Raw genomic sequence first — 16521 nt, 5'->3', positions numbered from 1 at the left:
TATAGGGTTTTTGTTGACCAGATAAGTTATCTTGCTATATTCTGCTATTAGTAAGCTGGCCTCTCTTTGCTGAACCTAGTTCGGTGACCCCTCACTAAGGGGGGGGGTACTGTTGTGATTTTGCTTTTTGCTCCCTCTAGTGGTCATTAGTGATTTGACTCTGGAGCGTCTGTCTTTTTCTATATCCTCACCTGGGCCGTTAGTTCAGGGGCGTTGCTATATAAGCTCCCTGGACCTTCTGTTCAATGCCTGGCATCGTTGAAATCAGAGCTAATCTGTTGTGCTCTTGTCCTCTGATCCTGGTTCCTGTTTTCCAAGCTAAGTCTGCTTCTTTGCTTTTTGCTTTTGTTTTGTTTGGTATTTTTGTCCAGCTTGTTCCTATCTGTATCCTGACCTTTGCTGGAAGCTCTAGGGGGCTGGTGTTCTCCCCCCGGACCGTTAGACGGTTCGGGGGTTCTTGAATCTCCAGCGTGGATTTTTATAGGGTTTTTGTTGACCAGATAAGTTATCTTGCTATATTCTGCTATTAGTAAGCTGGCCTCTCTTTGCTGAACCTGGTTTATTTCTGTGTTTGTCATTTCCTCTTACCTCACCGTTATTATTTGTGGGGGGCTTGTATCTTGCTTTGGGGTCCCTTTCTCTGGAGGCAAGAGAGGTCTTTGTTTTCTTCTCCTAGGGGTAGTTAGATTCTCCGGCTGGCGCGAGTCATCTAGCGATCACCGTAGGCATGATCCCCGGCTACTTCTAGTGTTGGCGTTAGGAGTAGCTATTTGGTCAACCCAGTTACCACAGCCCTATGAGCTGGATTTTTGAATCTCGCAGACTTACACGTTCCTCTGAGACCCTATCCACTGGGGTCATAACAGTATGCCAGGCCAGTATTAAATGTTTAATGCATTGCAGAAGTGGGATTATAAGAAATAAAATTTTGAGTTTTTTTTTTCCCTCTCTCATTTTTTTTTTCTTTTCCCCTTTACCTCAGAGTGGCTTAAGCTTGCTGCAGACATGAATGTCCAGACCTTGATTACAAGTGTGGACCAGCTTGCCGCTCGTGTGCAGGGTATACAAGATTATGTTACCAGAAATCCTAGGTCTGAACCCAAGATTCCGATTCCTGAACTGTTTTCAGGAGACCGATTTAAGTTTAGGAATTTCAGGAATAATTGTAAATTGTTTTTGTCCCTGAAACCTTGTTCGTCTGGAGACTCTGCTCAACAAGTAAAAATTGTTATTTCATTCTTACGGGGTGACCCTCAAGATTGGGCTTTTTCGTTGGCGCCAGGAGATCCGGCATTGGCTGATATTGATGCGTTTTTTCTGGCGCTCGGTTTACTTTATGAGGAACCCAATCTTGAGATTCAGGCAGAGAAAGCCTTGCTGGCTATGTCTCAGGGCCAGGACGAGGCTGAGGTGTATTGCCAAAAATTTCGGAAATGGTCCGTGCTGACACATTGGAACGAGTGTGCACTGGCCGCTAATTTTAGAAATGGCCTTTCTGAGGCCATTAAGAATGTTATGGTGGGTTTTCCCATTCCCACAGGTCTGAATGATACCATGTCCCTGGCTATTCAAATTGACCGGCGGTTGCGGGAGCGCAAAACCGCAAATTCCCTCATGTTGTTGTCTGAACAGACACCTGATGTGATGCAATGTGATAGAAAAACCGCAAATTCCCTCATGGTGTTGTCTGAACGGACACCTGATTTGATGCAATGCGATAGAATCCTGACTAGAAATGAGAGGAAAATTCATAGACGCCGGAATGGCTTGTGCTACTACTGTGGTGATTCTACACATGTTATCTCAGCATGCTCTAAACGTATATCTAAGGTTGTTAGTCCTGTCACCGTTGGTAATTTGCATCCTAAGTTTATTCTGTCTGTAACTTTGATTTGCTCACTGTCATCTTATCCTGTCATGGCGTTTGTAGATTCAGGTGCTGCCCTGAGTCTTATGGATCTCTCATTTGCTAAGCGCTGTGGTTTTATTCTTGAACCATTAGAAAATCCTATCCCTCTTAGGGGTATTGATGCTACGCCATTAGCAGAAAATAAACCGCAGTATTGGACACAGGTTACCATGTGCATGACTCCTGAACACCGCGAGGTGATACGTTTTCTCGTTCTGCATAAAATGCATGATTTGGTTGTTTTGGGGCTGCCATGGTTACAGACCCATAATCCAGTCCTTGACTGGAAGGCTATGTCAGTGTCTAGTTGGGGCTGTCGTGGTATTCATGAGGATTCCCTGCCTGTGTCTATTGCTTCTTCTACGCCTTCGGAAGTTCCGGAGTATTTGTCTGATTATCAGGATGTCTTTAGTGAGTCCAGGTCCAGTGCATTGCCTCCTCATAGGGAATGTGACTGTGCAATAGATTTGATTCCAGGCAGTAAATTTCCTAAGGGAAGACTGTTTAATCTGTCGATACCTGAACATACCGCTATGCGTTCATATATCAAGGAGTCTCTGGAGAAAGGACACATCCGTCCGTCTTCTTCCCCTCTTGGTGCGGGATTCTTTTTTGTGGCTAAAAAGGACGGATCTTTGAGGCCTTGTATTGACTATCGGCTTTTAAATAAGATCACTGTCAAATTTCAGTATCCTGTGCCAGCCTGATGTCTCGCTTCCCTTTCAGGTTGAGGTGGATGCTTCAGAGATTGGAGCAGGGGCCGTTTTGTCGCAGAGAGGCCCTGGTTGCTCTGTTATGAGACCTTGCGCCTTTTTCTCTAGGAAGTTTTCGCCTGCGGAGCGAAATTATGATGTGGGCAATCGGGAGTTGTTGGCCATGAAATGGGCATTTGAGGAGTGGCGTCATTGGCTCGAGGGTGCTAAGCATCGTGTGGTGGTCTTGACTGATCACAAAAATCTGATGTATCTCGAGTCTGCTAAACGCCTGAATCCTAGACAGGCCCGCTGGTCATTGTTTTTCTCCCGTTTTGACTTTGTTGTCTCGTATTTACCAGGTTCAAAAAATGTGAAGGCCGATGCTCTTTCCAGGAGCTTTGTGCCTGATGCTCCTGGAGTCGCTGAACCTGTTGGTATTCTTAAGGATGGTATTATCTTGTCAGCTATTTCTCCAGATCTGCGACGTGTGTTGCAGAGATTTCAGGCTGATAGGCCTGATTCTTGTCCACCTGACAGACTGTTTGTGCCTGATAAGTGGACCAGCAGAGTCATTTCCGAGGTTCATTCCTCGGTGTTGGCAGGTCACCCAGGAATTTTTGGCACCAGAGATCTGGTGGCCAGATCCTTTTGGTGGCCTTCCTTGTCTAGGGATGTGCGGTCATTTGTACAGTCCTGTGGGACTTGTGCTCGAGCTAAGCCTTGCTGTTCTCGTGCCAGCGGGTTGCTCTTGCCCTTGCCTGTCCCTAAGAGACCTTGGACACATATCTCCATGGATTTCATTTCTGATCTTCCGGTGTCTCAAGGCATGTCTGTTATCTGGGTGATATGTGATCGCTTCTCCAAGATGGTCCATTTGGTTCCTTTGCCTAAGCTGCCCTCCTCTTCCGATCTGGTTCCTGTGTTTTTCCAGAACGTGGTTCGTTTGCACGGCATCCCTGAGAATATTGTGTCAGACAGAGGATCCCAGTTCGTTTCCAGATTCTGGCGATCCTTTTGTAGTAGGATGGGCATTGACTTGTCGTTTTCGTCTGCTTTCCATCCTCAGACTAATGGACAGACGGAGCGAACTAATCAGACTTTGGAGGCTTATTTGAGGTGTTTTGTCTCTGCTGATCAGGACGATTGGGTGACCTTCTTGCCGTTGGCTGAGTTTGCCCTTAATAATCGGGCTAGTTCCGCCACCTTGGTTTCGCCGTTTTTCTGCAACTCTGGTTTCCACCCTCGTTTTTCTTCGGGTCATGTGGAACCTTCTGACTGCCCTGGGGTGGATTCTGTGGTGGATAGGTTGCAGCGGATCTGGAATCTTGTGGTGGACAACTTGAAGTTGTCACAGGAGAGGGCTCAGCGCTTTGCCAACCGCCGCCGCGGTGTGGGTCCCCAACTACGTGTTGGGGATTTGGTGTGGCTTTCTTCCCGCTTTGTTCCTATGAAGGTTTCCTCTCCCAAATTTAAACCTCGTTTTATTGGTCCTTACAAGATATTGGAAATTGTTGTGAATTTGGATTCTGGGCTCCCCCGGTGGCCGCTTGTGGAATTGGACTTGTCATCCTCTTTCCTGTTTCACCTGATTCCATCAGTAGTGGGTGTCGCTATTTAAGCTCATTTCTCTGGTGGTTTCTTGCCGGTCAACAATGTTATCTGATGCCTCTCAGTGCTTGTTCCTGCTTCTAGACTACTACTAGATAAGTTGGACTTTTGTCCATGTTTTGTTTTGCCTATTTGTTCCAGTTCACAGCTGAAGTTTTGTTACTGTGTCTGGAAAGCTCTCGTTGATCAGGGATTGCTACTCTGGCGTTATGAGTTAATGCCAGAGTTTAAGGTAATCTCTGGATGGTGTTTTGTTAGTGTTTTTCTGCTGACCATGAAAGTATACTATCTGTCTTCTGCTATCTAGTAAGCGGACCTCAAATTTGCTAAGACTATTTTCCTGCTGCGTTTGTTGTTTCATCTGAACTCACCGTCATTATATGTGGGGGGCTACTGTCTTCTTTGGAATATTTCTCTAGAGGTGAGCCAGGTCTTATATTTCCCTCTGCTAGCTATTTAGGTCTTAGGCCAGAGCTGGGCATCTAGCGATAAATAGGAAATGCTACCTGGCTATTTCTAGTTGCGCGGCAGGCTTAGTTCATGGTCAGTATAGTTCCATCTTCCGAGAGCTTGTCCCTCTATAGGCTTGCTATGATCTCTGCCTGCAGAGATCATGACAGGAAATCCTTAATCCTGTATCCTTTCGCCTGGATCTTCCTGTGTCGTTTGCTATCCACAACGTGTTTCATAGGTCCTTGTTGCGGCGGTACGTTGTGCCTGTGGTTCCTTCTGCTGAGCCTCCTGCTCCGGTGTTGGTTGAGGGCGAGTTGGAGTACGTGGTGGAGAAGATCTTGGATTCTCGTCTCTCCAGGCGGAGGCTTCAGTACCTGGTCAAGTGGAAGGGCTATGGTCAGGAAGATAATTCCTGGGTGGTCGCCTCTGATGTTCATGCGGCCAATTTAGTTCGTGCCTTTCACGCCGCTCGTCCTGATCGCCCTGGTGGTCGTGGTGAGGGTTCGGTGACCCCTCACTAAGGGGGGGGGTACTGTTGTGATTTTGCTTTTTGCTCCCTCTAGTGGTCATTAGTGATTTGACTCTGGAGCTTCTGTCTTTTCCTATATCCTCACCTGGGCCGTTAGTTCAGGGGCGTTGCTATATAAGCTCCCTGGACCTTCAGTTCAATGCCTGGCATCGTTGAAATCAGAGCTAATCTGTTGTGCTCTTGTCCTATGATCCTGGTTCCTGTATTTCAAGCTAAGTCTGCTTCCTTGCTTTTTGCTTTTGTTTGGTATTTTTGTCCAGCTTGTTCCAATCTGTATCCTGACCTTTGCTGGAAGCTCTAGGGGGCTGTTCTCCCCCCGGACCGTTAGACGGTTCGGGGGTTCTTGAATCTCCAGCGTGGATTTTTATAGGGTTTTTGTTGACCAGATAAGTTATCTTGCTATATTCTGCTATTAGTAAGCTGGCCTCTCTTTGCTGAACCTGGTTCATTTCTGTGTTTGTCATTTCCTCTTACCTCACCGTTATTATTTGTGGGGGGCTTGTATCTTGCTTTGGGGTCCCTTTCTCTGGAGGCAAGAGAGGTCTTTGTTTTCTTCTCCTAGGGGTAGTTAGATTCTCCGGCTGGCGCGAGTCATCTAGCGATCACCGTAGGCATGATCCCCGGCTACTTCTAGTGTTGGCGTTAGGAGTAGCTATTTGGTCAACCCAGTTACCACAGCCCTATGAGCTGGATTTTTGAATCTCGCAGACTTACACGTTCCTCTGAGACCCTGTCCACTGGGGTCATAACACCCCGCACCGACTAACGGTGTGGGGGGAGAATAACGGCCCCCCTTGAGCTTCCAGCAAAATCAGCAATCACATTTTAAACAAAGCTGGAACAAAATAAGGAAAATTCAAATGCACAAAAATAAGAAAGCAGGACTTAGCTTATCTTGCAAAATCAGGAGACCAGGAGACAGGAGAAAACAGACATGGTCTGATAACAATGAATCCAGGCACAATACAGAGTATCCAGGAAGTTTATATAGGCACACCCAGGCCAAACGAACCAGGTGAGTGCCAGCCTGGGGAATGACACTCCAGGTGCCATACCGCTAATGATCACAAGAGGGAGCCAAGAACTATAGTTCACAACAGAACCCCCCCTTTAAGGAGGGGTCACCGAACCCTCACCAAGACCACCAGGGCGATCAGGATGAGCAGCGTGAAAGGCACGAACCAAATCGGCCGCATGAAAATCAGAGGCGACCACCCAGGAATTGTCCTCCTGACCATAGCCCTTCCATTTGACCAGATACTGAAGCCTCCATCTAGAGAGACGAGAGTCCAAGATCTTCTCCACCACATACTCCAACTCGCCCTCAACCAACACCGGAGCAGGAGGCTCAACAGCAGGTACCATAGGCACCACGTACAGCCGTAACAAAGACCTATGGAACACATTGTGAATGGCAAACGACACCGGAAGATCCAAACGAAACGACACCGGATTAAGGACTTCCAAAATTTTATAAGGACCAATAAAGCAAGGCTTAAACTTAGAAGAGGAAACCTTCAGAGGGACATACCGAGAAGACAACCAAACCAAATCCCCAACACGAAGTCGGGGACCCACACCGCGGTGGCGGTTGGCAAAGCGCTGAGCCTTCTCCTGTGACAACTTCAAGTTGTCCACCACAAGATTCCAAATCCGCTGCAACCTATCCACCACGGAATCCACCCCAGGACAGTCAGAAGGTTCAACATGACCCGAGGAAAACCACGGATGAAAACCAGAGTTGCAGAAAAATGGCGAAACCAAAGTAGCGGAACTTGCCCGATTATTAAGGGCAAACTCAGCCAGTGGCAAGAAAGTCACCCAATCATCCTGATCCGCAGAAACAAAACATCTCAAATAAGCCTCCAGCGTCTGATTAGTTCGCTCCGTTTGGCCATTAGTCTGAGGATGAAAGGCAGATGAAAATGACAAATCGATGCCCATCCTAGCACAAAAGGATCGCCAGAATCTGGACACAAACTGGGATCCTCTGTCAGACACGATATTCTCAGGAATGCCGTGCAAACGAACCACATTCTGAAAGAACAAAGGAACCAAATCGGAAGAGGAAGGCAACTTAGGCAAGGGCACCAAATGGACCATCTTGGAAAAACGATCACAGACCACCCAGATGACAGACATTCCTTGAGACACCGGAAGATCTGAAATGAAATCCATGGAAATGTGCGTCCAAGGCCTCTTCGGGACGGGCAAGGGCAAAAGTAACCCGCTGGCACGAGAACAGCAAGGCTTAGCCCGAGCACAAATCCCACAGGACTGCACAAAAGATCGCACATTCCGCGACAGGGACGGCCACCAAAAGGACCTAGCCACCAAATCTCTGGTACCAAAAATCCCAGGATGCCCTGCCAACACTGAGGAATGAACCTCGGAAATAACTCTACTGGTCCATTTATCAGGAACAAACAGTCTGTCTGGTGGGCAAGAGTCAGGTCTACCAGCCTGAAATCTCTGCAACACACGTCGCAAATCAGGAGAAATGGCCGACAAGACTACTCCCTCTTTAAGAATACCCGCCGGCTCTGCGACTCCAGGAGAGTCAGGCACAAAACTCCTAGAAAGAGCATCAGCCTTCACATTCTTTGAACCAGGCAGGTACGAGACCACAAAGTCAAAACGGGAGAAAAACAACGACCAACGAGCCTGTCTAGGAATCAGGCGTTTAGCGGACTCGAGGTACATCAGATTTTTATGATCAGTCAAGACCACCACACGATGCTTAGCTCCCTCGAGCCAATGACGCCACTCCTCAAATGCCCACTTCATAGCCAACAACTCCCGATTACCAACATCATAGTTCCACTCAGCAGGCGAAAACTTCCTAGAAAAAAAAGCACATGGTCTCATCACAGAGCAACCAGAGCCTTTCTGCGACAAAACAGCCCCTGCACCGATCTCAGAAGCGTCTACTTCAACCTGAAAGGGAAGTGAGACATCAGGCTGGCACAAAACAGGCGCCGAAGTAAACCGGCGCTTCAGCTCCCGGAAAGCCTCCACGGCCGCAGGAGCCCAATTAGCAACATCAGAACCTTTCTTGGTCATATCCGTCAAAGGTTTTACAATGCTAGAAAAATTAGCAATAAAACGACGGTAGAAATTAGCAAAACCCAAGAACTTCTGAAGACTCTTAACGGACGTGGGTTGAGTCCAATCATGAATAGCTCGGACCTTGACTGGGTCCATCTCCACAGTAGAAGGGGCGAAAATAAAACCCAAAAAGGAAACCTTCTGCACTCCAAAGAGACACTTTGAGCCCTTCACAAACAAAGCATTGTCACGCAAAACCTGAAACACCATCCTGACCTGCTTTACATGAGAATCCCAATCATCAGAGAAAACCAGAATATCATCCAGATAAACAATCATAAATTTATCCAGATACTTCCGGAAAATGTCATGCATAAAGGACTGAAACAATGAGGGGGCATTAGAAAGCCCAAAAGGCATCACCAAGTACTCAAACTGACCTTCGGGCGTATTGAACGCAGTTTTCCATTCATCTCCCTGCTTAATGCGCACAAGGTTGTACGCACCGCGAAGATCTATCTTGGTGAACCACTTGGCACCCTTAATCCGGGCAAACAAGTCCGACAATAGTGGCAAAGGATACTGAAATTTGACAGTGATTTTATTCAAAAGCCGATAGTCTATACACGGTCTCAAAGAGCCGTCTTTCTTGGCCACAAAAAAGAATCCCGCACCAAGAGGGGAAGAGGATGGACGAATATGTCCCTTCTCTAAAGACTCCTTAATATAAGCACGCATCGCGGCATGCTCAGGTACAGACAGATTAAATAGTCGTCCCTTAGGAAATTTACTACCAGGAATCAAATCTATAGCGCAGTCACAGTCCCTATGAGGAGGAAGGGCACTGGACCTGGACTCACTGAATACATCCTGATAGTCCAACAAATACTCAGGGACTTCAGAAGGAGTAGAAGAAGCAATAGACACCGACGAGGAATCGCAATGAATTCCCTGAGAACCCCAACTTGACATGGACATAGCCTTCCAATCCAAAACTGGATTATGGGTCTGTAACCATGGCAGACCCAGAACGACCAAATCCTGCATTTTATGCAAAACAAGAAAACGAATCACCTCCCGATGTTCAGGAGACATGCACATGGTCACTTGTGTCCAATACTGCGGTTTATTCTCCGCCAATGGCATAGCATCAATTCCTCTAAGAGGAATAGGATTTTCTAAAGGCTCTAGGACAAAACCACAGCGCTTGGCAAATGATAAATCCATAAGACTCAGGGCAGCACCTGAATCCACAAATGCCATAACAGGGTAGGAAGATAATGAGCAAATCAAAGTCACAGACAAAATGAACTTAGGCTGTAAATTACCAATGGCGACAGGACTAACAACCTTTGATGGCCGTTTAGAGCATGCCGAGATAACATGTGTAGAATCACCACAGTAAAAACACAACCCATTCTGACGCCTATGATTTTGCCGTTCGGTTCTAGTCAGGATTCTATCACATTGCATTGAGTCAGGCGTCCGTTCAGACAACTGTTGTGAATTAGACTTTTTGGCTCCCTCTTGTGGTTACTAGTGATATTACTCTGGGAGTTTCTTCCCTCAGTTTGCACCCACCTGGGCCGTTGTCGCTGTTGCTATATAAACTTCCTGGATCCTTAGTCCAGTGCCTGGCATCGTTGTAATCAGATCCTTTCTGTTTGCTCCTATCTGCTGGTCCCGGTTCGTGCTAAATTAAGCTAAGTCCTGCTTCTTTGTTTTTTGGGTTATTTGCTTGCTCTCATTTTTGTCCAGCTTGTACTAAATGTGATTCCTGACCTTGCTGGAAGCTCTAGGGGGCTGGTGTTCTCCCCCTGGGCCGTTAGACGGTTCGGGGGTTCTTGAATTTCCAGCGTGGATATTTTTTATAGGGTTTTTGCTGACCATATAAGTTATCTTACTATATTCTGCTATTAGCTAGTGGGCCTCTCTTTGCTAAATACCTAGCTCATTCTTACGTTTGTCTTTTCCTCTTACCTCACCGTTATTATTTGTTGGGGGCTTGTATCCAACTTTTGGGGTCTTTTCTCTGGAGGCAAGAAAGGTCTTTCTTTTCCCTTCTAGGGTTAGTTAGTTCTCCGGCTGGCGCGAGACGTCTAGAATCAACGTAGGCACGTTTCCCGGCTGCTGTTATTTGTGGTGCTAGGATTAGATATATGGTCAGCCCAGTTACCACTGCCCTATGAGCTGGTTTTTGTGTTTGCAGACTTAGTAAATATTTCTGAGACCCTCTACCATTGGGGTCATAACAGACAACACCGCCAGAGGATTAGCAGTTTTGCGCTCCCGCAAACGCCGATCAACCTGGATGGCCAGAGCCATAGAATCAGTCAGACTTGTAGGAATGGGAAAACCCACCATCACATTCTTAATGGCTTCAGAAAGGCCATTTCTGAAATTTGCGGCCAGAGCACACTCATTCCATTGAGTAAGCACGGACCTTTTCCGAAATTTTTGGCAGTACACCTCAGCTTCATCCTGGCCCTGAGAGATAGCCAGCAATGCTTTTTCTGCCTGTATTTCAAGATTGGGCTCCTCATAAAGCAATCCGAGCGCCAGAAAAAACGCATCAATATTTGCCAATGCCGGATCTCCTGGCGCCAATGAGAATGCCCAATCCTGAGGGTCGCCACGCAAGAAGGAGATAACAATTTTAACTTGTTGAGCTGAGTCTCCAGATGAACGAGGTCTCAAAGATAGAAACAATTTACAATTATTCCTAAAATTCCCAAATTTAAATCGATCTCCACAGAACAGCTCAGGAATAGGTATCTTAGGTTCTGACATAGGACTGCTAATAACAAAATCCTGAATGCCCTGCACACGTGCAGCAAGCTGATCCACACTAGTAATCAGAGTCTGAACATTCATGTCTGCAGCAGAGCTTCAAGCCACTCAGAGATAAAGGGGAGGAAGAAAAAAAAACAAAAAACAAAAAAAAACTCAGACTTCTTTTCTTATAGTCCCACTTCAGCAATGCACTCTTTCGGGCCTGGATTACTGTTATGATCCTAATGGCAGAGGATCTCAGGAGTACCAGCTAAGTCTGCAAACACAAAAAGCCAGCTCATAGGGAAGTGGTAACTTGACTGACCGTATACCTGATCCTAACACAAACAACTAGCAGCAGCCGGGGAACGTACCTACGTTGGTTCTAGACGTCTCGCGCCAGCCGGAGAACTAACTAACCCTTTCAGAGAAAATAAGACCTCTCTTGCCTCAAGAGAAAGGACCCCAAAGTTAAAATACAAGCCCCCAACAAATAATAACGGTGAGGTAAGAAGAAATGACAAACGTAAGAATGAACTAGATTTAGCAAAGAGAGGCCCACTGACTAATAGCAGAAAATAGAAAGATAACTTATACGGTCAGCAAAAAAACCCTACAAAATATCCACGCTGAATATCCAAGAACCCCCGCACCGACTAACGGTGTGGGGGGAGGATAACAGCCCCCCTTGAGCTTCCAGCAAAATCAGGAATCACATTTTAAACAAGCTGGAACAAAATAAGGGAAATTCAAATGCACAAAAATAAGGAAGCAGGACTTAGCTTATCTTGCAAAATCTGGAGACCAGGAGACAGGAGAAAACAGACATGGTCTGATAACAACGAATCCAGTCACAATACTGAGTATCCAGGAAGTTTATATAGGCACACCCAGACCAAACGAAGCAGATGAGTGCCAACCTGGGGAAAGACACTCAAAGTGCCATACCGCTAATGACCACAAGAGGGAGCCAAGAACTATAGTTCACAACAACTAAGTGCAAATTTCTGAACAATAATTTAACGTTGCCTTTAAGGATGTACATACTGAATCCACTAAAGACCTTCTTATAAAACATTATAATACTAAGCAACTTTTCTGCATTCTCCTTCTTTACATCTGCAGGACCGCCTGTCCTATCTGCTCCAGGCCTTCTGCCTCTCCTTTCTGTTACAGGACCGCCCCTTTCCGCCCGGGCCTTCTGCCTTTCTACTGCTATACACGGTATAGAACTTATCATCCATCTTTCAGTTCAGGATTACTGAGCCATCCCTGTATGGCTCCTAGGAGGACTCACTGACTAACCCCGTACGGGTTCACTTTCTGTCCTCATTCTTCTATCAACATCATTAAACATTTCTTACAATCAACTAGTTAGCTACATTTAACTTTTTCTTTCAAGACATTATTACCATTTAACCATCTTAAGGCAACACTGTTCATAAGTGCAATATGTGAACATTCCCTTTAAGAGGGAACCAGGTCTCTATGAGGTAGTGCAACTTCTCAAGCTGCAAGTCTGTTCGCAGTAAGGACTCCGATGCTGTTTCTAGGAACAGTTTCTTCGCAAAGAGTCCTCTCCTTGTGTAAAACCAGTAGAGAGTACCTTTAAGAAGGTGCAAACTATGTACAAAAATTTGTAATCATGCATTGTTCATGATTCAGCAGTTCTTTCAATGATGAATAAACAGGAAACAAAAACAAAAAGCAGAAGGGATCCCGGGTAAACAAAGGGATCCCTTTAAGAGTTAACCCTGATCGGGTTGTAGCAGCAAGCGAGAAACAAACAGTTAACTATTTACATTTGCAGAGTATTAAGATATTTACTTGAACCACTCAGGAGGCAGCACCGGCGAAGGCAACCCCTTAGGATATTGCGCGCCGCCTGGCACTGCGTAAGGGGGAGTGTTGTCCCATCTGGGGGTCTGCGTACCCACTGTCTTCAGTTCTGGAGCAGCAGGGGCGCCGACCACCTGAAGAAGCGCCTCCTTGGCCACAAGGGTGGTTGAGGTGACGATGCTGCAGGTTGTGGTCTTAACAATAGTGCACGTTGGAGTGACCACGGTGGTCTTGGTGATGACCATGGGCTGATCACCAGGAGGCACCTTGGCTATGGGGGACAGCTTCTCCGACACCTTAGTCGAGGGTGTCACGGGGCGGCGCTTCTTGTGGACATTCAGGGCGAACCACCCCTTTTCCCCAAAATGCCGGGTGTAAGTGACTTCGTCCCCCGGGTAGAGATCCCGGTCCGGATGGGCTTCTCTGAGATGAAACTCCACATCCCGCCGGTTAACAAAGACTTCGGCGTACAGGCCCGACTCTTTTATAAAGCCCCAGCCTCCGCGGAGCTTGAAGGCAATGACGGTGCCCTGCCTGCGCAGGGCCTGGTGAGCGGTGGAGTCCTTGCGGGCCCGGTCCTTGACCGCCAGGTCTTTTTGGTGGTGGGCCTCTAGCCCGGTCTGGTACGCTCTTTCCTTCTCCTCCCACTGCTGTTCCAGCTGGGTCTGGTATTCCTCCCAGCTCAGGGCCTGCACCATCTCCCCTTCCTGTGTCTTCACCCCGGGGAACCCCATGAGGTTGGATCCTGGGTTCACCCAGCGGCACACTGTGCGCTCCGCATGGACCTCACACAGCTGGGTAGCTGGTGGAATCGGGGTTTTCAGGAGGTGTTCCAGACCCGTTGTCTCCTCCCATGGTAACAGGCGCTGGAGTCTATGGGTCCCAGGGAGAGGGGGTGCCACAACGGGGCCTACTAGCAAGTCCTCTGCCAGCGGGACGGGGTCGGCGGACTTACCAGCCGGTGCAGGCTCCTCCTCCGTGGCGGGTTCCGCTGGCTGTGTCGGCGAGGATCTCGGCAGCAACTCCGGTAGCGGTATAGGATCCGATGCCAGAGGACTTTCTTCCGGCGCCACCTGGTGCGGAGCCTGGGCCTTCGCGTTCAGCTGGAGGAGCTGGTGGATCAAGCCCTCCATCTCAGCCTGCAAGAGATCAGAGCTGTCCGTGGAGAATTGGCTGCGGTGCTCATCCGGGTAGTTGGGGGAGACTTCTGCTTCAACCCCACATTCGGGTCCCGAGCTGCTGGCCATGGCGTCCTCCATGTGGGTCACTTCCTGATCCTTTTCCCGCTCTCTCCTTCGTGGGCGGTTGCGTTTTCTCTGTCTCCGCCCACCATTGAGAATCAGAAGGCGGATCTCGGCTGCTGACGGACATGTCCTCACGGTGCAGAAATATTTAGACTGGGCGGCCATTGTCCTTCGCGCTCTCCAGCTTGTCTACGCCCACTCCACGCCCTTCTTCTTCTCCTGCGCTCTCCTCAGGGCGCTGTAATGGCGGATTTTGGTGGTAAATGGCAATACACAGTCCTTGCAATAAAGCACAGTCCAAGCACAATAAATCACAGTTCCAAGGCACACATGACCTGATTCTTCAGGCTTAAGTAGATCCTGTTCATGACGCCAAATTTGTAGCGCCCCCACTGCCGCAGGGCCGAGGGGTACCCGGTACCGGGCCTCTGAGTCTCTGTTTTGGGGTTGTCACGGTGGCTAGACCCGGTCCGTGACCCTGCTGAGGGGCGTACAATAAAGGTGGAGGTATGGGATGATGTTATAGTGCGGTGAAGTGCCGGTCGCAGTAAATAACGAGGACACCAGGTTGCAGTCTCTTTACCTCTTTACTGAAGGCTTCAGGATCCTCAGTCCGGAATACGGTTAACCGGGCCGCGCAAGCCTGGCCGGTCCGATGGCACCTCCAGAGTTCCCTTTGCAGGTGGAAATCTGTGCCTACCTTCTAGCGCTTGTGTGTTGTGGTCCTCCCCTGCTGTGCTTACGGGATAGTCCCCACAACTGTTGTGTCTGTTTCTCGTGTTCCCTCACAACTCGATTCTGATGTTCTTCCACGTCCCCCAGATGTTATAGTTAGGACGCACCCGTATGACGGGGAGGCTCAGAGCTCTTCCGGGACTCTATCGTCGCCCCACTCCTGTTGTTACCCCCCTGTGTCTTCCTAGGTCAATTGGGTGAGACAGCCCGCCTATAACTGACTGTCCTGCCGTAGGTTTGAAGTATTGCTTGGAGCCTAGTACTTCCTCGGCGTTCCGGCCACCGGTTACGCGCCTCAGTAGGATGTTGCCTCGTCTTACAGCACGACTCCTACTGGTATTCTCCTTGTTGCGTTAATCTCGTTTCTCACTCAGCACAATAAACCTCGCTTCTTGTCCTTTCTTGGGGTACCGCCGCTATATCGTGCAGGCGCGGTCCCGTAACGTTCTCTCTGGTTGCTAGGCCTCTGTCAGGATCCCACCCCTGACAGGGACCCCTCTGAATCTTCCCCTACAACACCCTCTGCCACAAGGTGTTGCCTGGTTCCAACCCAGTCAGTTTTCTGATCTAACTTCCTATCTAACCCCCAGTTTTACCAGACTGTGAGGAGTGGCCTAATACATAGTACCCTTAGCTCCCCCTGGAGGCCAGACTGTGAAGTGTATGGGTGTTTGTGATACCTGGTCAGATGAACTCCTTCAGTGCCATCAGACGTACCATGGCCTCCCTTAGTGGCGGGGCAACAGTACTGCAACGACCAGGACTCTGGGGCGCTGCAGGAAGCTCCCTTGAATCTGGGTCCTGAGCTCCCCCTTCTGGCCTGGACTCAGATTGTGTTGAATGTGAGTTCCTTACCCGGTAAAGAGAATCCTCCAAGTGTGATATCACTCTCCCTGAAAGGAAGGCAACATCACTGTAACAACCAGTTACCTGGGTGTTACATCTACACATTTACAAAAAATATTGACAGACACCACAGAAGTGTCGTCAATTTCACCACAGTAGAAATAGTACAATCAGGACAGGCAGTTCTTCCCCTACACCCAATCCAGCAGATGGAGACCAACCAGGAGTGTTCACATTTCCACAAATTTGTTAACAGCAGGCACAGAAGCCACACCAAAGTTATCACTTAGTGCAGTTTTGTGACATTAAGGCTGTGTGCACACGTTGCTGATTTTTCGTGTTTTTTTGGGGTTTTTTTTTCACGATAAAAACGCTATAAAACCGCAAAAAAAAGCATAGAATATGCATCCCATCATTTAGAATGAATTCCGCATGTTTTGTGCACATGATGCGTTTTTTTCCGCTAAAAAAAACGCAGCATGTTCATTAATTTTGCGTTTTTTTTGCGGATTTCCCACTATAAAATGCATTGGGAAACGTCCGGAAAAAAACGCATCCAAAACACATCAAAAACGCGGCAAAAACGCGCAAAAAACGCATGCAGATTTCTTGCAGAAAATTTCAGGTTTTTCTCAGGAATTTTCTGCAAGAATTTCTGAACGTGTGCACATAGCCTAAGGCATCACCCTAAAAATTGCAATATCACTTAGTTTGTACAATCTGCGACTATGTAAAAGTCCTTGGAGTTCCATGACTTGTTCATCTTGATGAAAGTTGGGTGGTCTACACTTTGAGGGATACCACCAGCAGTGGTGAAGACTAGTGATGAGCAAATATACTTGT

Source organism: Ranitomeya variabilis, chromosome 6, assembly GCF_051348905.1.
Source record: "Ranitomeya variabilis isolate aRanVar5 chromosome 6, aRanVar5.hap1, whole genome shotgun sequence".
Classification (NCBI taxonomy): Eukaryota; Metazoa; Chordata; class Amphibia; order Anura; family Dendrobatidae; genus Ranitomeya; species Ranitomeya variabilis.
Note: the sequence above shows the minus strand (reverse complement) of the source record.